Consider the following 5,159-nt stretch of genomic DNA (forward strand, 5'->3'; position numbering starts at 1 on the left):
ATAGTAGTTAATTACACTATAAGATGCTTGGTTCCACATAATTTGTTTTGTGTTGGAACAACGTGAAGGAATTAAGGTAACTTGTTTTTACAAATTTAATTCCTGTAGGAGCCATATTTAATAGTTTATTGTTCTAGGTAATTTTTATACATATATATATATATATATATATATATTTTTTTTTTTTTTTTTTTTTGTGTTATACTTGCATGTTATATACTTTTATATATATATATATATATATATATATATATATATATATATATATATATATATATATATATATATACATACTGCAAGAACAGTATATGAAAACAGTATGTATATATATATATATATATATATATATATATATATATATACTGTTTTCGTGTACTGTTCTTGCGGATTTGCATGTCATATACTTTGAGTTACTTTTCTACTGCGCATGTGTAGTATGCTTCAGATAGTTCCCGCAGTTTGTGTGACACACGTGAGTTTTTAGTGCGATGTGCAGAAGTTGGAGAGCACAAGCTTATGACCGTAGAAGTGAAATATTGAAGTCATTGTTCATCAGGCTGGAACAAACAAGTTGTATGTGAGTGGATTTTGACAACATTGGCACGTGTGGATATCTGATGTGAAAGTAAAACGAAAATACATTGAATTAGATGAACTCTCATGTCGTGATCGAGTGTAAGAGCACTAATACGCGTCAGGACTTGTGAAATATAAGCATAATGGTCACATGTACCCTACAATTCCATTGAATATAAAACAATTAAGTTGTCCCACTCAGAAAAACTCAAGAATTGTGTTGTTTCAGCTCATTTCAAATGAGTAGTTTGAACAAACACCAAAGATATGACAAAATTTTATACCTACCAAACATTAGACATCAGGTCATGTCTATATTGTGTCCAAATAACTTGTTTTCTACCTTGATTTGTGCACATCTAATTTTGTTTTGGTGCAGATTTATTGTTTCTGATGTATACTGAAGCACGTCATGATTTTGCCAAGTAAGTTACGATCCTCGATTAACATCTATGTTGATCCTGGAACATCATTTTTGTTGTAACCCATACATATTCCCCACCCCTAAACCCAACCATAACTGTAAATTATTCCCTAAATCAGAGGGGAATAATAGTTGGAGAACAATCAAGTAGTGCATAAACCTAACCATAAGCCTAAACTTAACCTGAACGGTAAACATATCCCTTAATTCTGATTGGTTGATATGAATGTTGTTCTAGGATCAACATAGATGTTAATCCAGGAACATGTCCTACTTGGTGAAATCAGGTTGGTGATATACTTAACGTCCAGTATTGATGTGGACAGGAGGTCTGTATAAGGGCTGATTGTAGTTCAAATGTGGACGTCTTTTGAATCCAATCAGCCTTCTGTAACAAAGGCCATACAGATTCAATGAAAAAAACCACACAAAAGAAATGCTCTTCGACATTTCGTGGTACAACAGTTGAGTTAACAGTGGATTAACAGAGAATCAACTACGTGTGTGTGTAAAAATGTAAGTCACATGACGTACTTTACCTTCACTTTCCTTTTAGTACATTTAAGCAAGTTTAGTATGGGACGTTCGTAACAGATGTACAACTCACAAAAAAAACTCTTTATAGCGAACCAGAGAACAAGACTAAGACAAATGTCACACAGAAAAACACAGCAGCAACAAGCAACAAGCATCCCCCTCTAATCTGGTCCAAGTCATCACTGGAGTGCTTAAATATGGTGGCCGGGAAGTGCAAAATAATATTACAACGTCTGAAACACTTTTACAAAGCTTGAGACAAATTTACATTTTGAAAAACATTTTTACCCATCATAAGACACAATTACATACAATTTGACCAAGGAAGAAACAAATTTACACTTTAGAAAAAAATTAACAAAGCTCCCGAAACAAATTTACAATTACAGATTCCGTATGGAAAGGTAATGTACCACACACTGGAAGTGACGTGGAATGTACCATACACCGGGAGTGACGCGGGGAAAAGTGTTGTTGTTGGTGAGTGCGGTAAATTCGTGCTGTGGAGTACATGGCGTAAGTAAAGTTTATGGTGACAGAAGATGGACTGCGATCGAGTCGAGGGATGTTTTGCGGCAAACACATGAGCAGCTAAACGCAGTTTTGCTTTACGTGTGGTCGGTCCTTGGAGTTTCTAAAGCAGTGTTTCCCAACCCTGTTACTGAAGGCACACCAACAGTACACATTTTCAACCTCTCCCTAATCAAACACACCTGAATCAACTCATCATAACATCAGAAGAGACTCCAACACCTGAAGTTAATGGGTCAGAAATGGGAGACGTCCAAAATATGTACTGTTGGTGTGCCTCCAGGAACAGGGTTGGGAAACAATGTTCTAAAGGACGCTGATGAGACGGAAACACCAGACATACTGCATCACTCCATCAATGTGTTCAATATTTTAACGAGGGCCACTCGTACGCTTTAATCGTGGACATGATGTCAAGTTTACTCGGTGTAAACATCTGCTTGAGGACTCTTAAATGTAAACTGAATAAAGCCGGTGTTACGGTTTAACTGGTGTCCGTTAACTGGTGCCCCTTTCCAGGTGTAAACTATTCACGTTTGCAGATTCGTCACTTTTTCACAGCAACAAAACACGCCCGTACCAAATAAATATTCTTATTACTGGGTGTCATTGTTATTGTAAACATTATTGATTTTAATATTTGTGTAGCACAACAGTATATAACCAAAATTAATGTAAAGACATAATTATAATTGACTTGATCAACGGGATTCGAACCCAAGTCAAAAGGTTCAGTGCAGGTATCAACCAATCTATCTAACTGAGCTAACCAGGTCTACTTTGATATCTTTATCAGTCAACATGCCGTGCTGTGATTGTTTCCATGTACTTGCGTTTACATGTTTCTACATACTCTCACAATGATATTTTCTCAGAATAGCTCTAAATGACAAAACCATGTTTTATCGCAGTTGATAAAATCATGATTTTTATAGTTGTAGACTCGTGTTAAGCTGTGCCTACAAAGTCACACACGAGCTGATATTTTCCGGTGTGTGGTACATACTACGTCACTTCCGGTGTGTGGTACATTCCCTTTCCGTAAAAAACATTTGTTTCGGGACTTGTAAAAGTGTTTTGCGTTTTGTAAATTTTTTTCTAAAATGTAAATTTGGTAAAATTGTATGTAATTGTGTCTTATGATGGGTAAAAATGTTTTTCAAAATGTAAATTTGTCTCGAGCTTTGTAAAAGTGTTTCACACTTTGTAATATTGTTTTGCACTTCCCAGCCACCGTACTTAAAGAGCCCCTATTATACATGAAATAGGGTCATATTTTGGTTGTAAGGGTCTCCAACAACAGTCTAATATGCATGCAAGGTCAAAAAACGCTTTCATGGTCTTATAATCTGCATTTATTTTTACCTAATTATCCCAGCGACTCCCATATGAATCATTCAGTGATTCATTTGTACCCAAACCCCTCCTCAGCGCGAAGCTAATCTGGGCTGATTGGACCGATGACAGCCTGCTGCGATTGGTCGAAACTGACAGCCTTCAGCGCGAGACAGAGTGAAATGCCCAGCAGCTAATCAACAATATAAAAGTAGTCACAGTGCATACACGCTTCATAGTGTAAGGCGTGGATTTTGGCTGCTAGTGGGTGAATGTAAATACAGATGATGGACTTGAAAATACAGACGACTAACTATTTTATTGAGCAAAAACTCCAAGAACTGGGGAGGAGATCTCCTAGCCTGTATCACAGTGTACCTGCTCTTTTCAAACAGACACACACACACACACACACACACACACACACACACACACAAACACACATTACCCTCCTCCTCAAAAGACACGCCCACAGGGCCAACGCATCCATAGAGCGGCAGAATAGAGAGGGCGGCGTCCGTGACAGCTCCCTCGCCACCCGCGTCCTCAGCAGTTATATCCGCACCTAGGGCGGCAGAACAGAGAGGGCGACGTCCGCGACACCTCTGTCACCACCTGCGTCCTCAGTTATATCCAAAGTGTCGCGGACGCCGCAAGGGCCGGCGCGTCCATAGAGGCGACCTAGGCGGCTGCCTAGGGCGGCAGAATAGAGAGGGCGGCGTCAGCGACACCTTCCTCACCACCCGATTTTGAAACTTGACCGTTGCATGTGTGTAGGAACAGCTGATGATCCGTAAACAAAGCGGCACGCGTCGCGTTTTCAACGTGGCTTTACACGCGATATGAGAATATAAAGAGTTAACCTGATAAAGTACACGCGGTTACAAGTAACAAAACACAACTAATTACAGAATGTGCAAGCTAGAGTAAACGAGGCAACAATTTTAATCGAACGTACTTACACATGTGAAATGGAGGGAAAAAAAATTATCCATGATGCACTGATCCATGTTCTGACAGTCTTTACTGATCCTTCCTTTAACAAACGGCCGATGAAGTCTTCTTTGTAAGCATGTAGTTTCCAGAAGCACTCGAACTGCTCAAGGCTGGGCTATATTGTGTATCTTCATTCAACCGGGGTGTGTGTGTGTGTGTGTGTCTTTTTTTCTGTGTTAGTTGGCGGGGCCGCAGGTTTCAAATCTCCCGGCTTTGCGCGCGCAACTACTTGTGTTTCGTAGCCGCGTCATCACGAAACACCTAATGACTCGTTATCAAGACGACTCGTTTGAAGCACTATGAGTCGACTCTTTTATAGATGAATCAATAGTTTTTGTAGCTCCCTGGTTCAGTAAAAGATTGACTCTTTCACTGGTGTTTTCCCATGATTTATTTTCAGTGCAGCATTCACTTCATGACGCCGTCATAGAACACCAACACCGAGCACCGTACATCTCACACCGTGAGCCATACCCCTTACATCGTAAGAGCTTTGTATATAAAGAGAAAATGAAACCAAATGTAAGCAAACATGAACCTTATACAAACAAACTTAAACTCAATATACAAACTCAATACAAACAAACATATTAAAACATGAAGTGTCAGTACCTTGTTCTTCAATCAAACCAGAAGCTAAACTTTCAGACCGTAGTAGGCCGCACAGCTGGGACGCCGTGATCATGTGCGATCTTTCTGTGTATCCGTTTATATCCGTAATGGTAATCAATTCAAAATAAAAGACTTCCGCTTTTACACT

The sequence above is a fragment of the Danio aesculapii genome, chromosome 3 (assembly GCF_903798145.1).
Source record: "Danio aesculapii chromosome 3, fDanAes4.1, whole genome shotgun sequence".
NCBI classification, from domain to species: domain Eukaryota; kingdom Metazoa; phylum Chordata; class Actinopteri; order Cypriniformes; family Danionidae; genus Danio; species Danio aesculapii.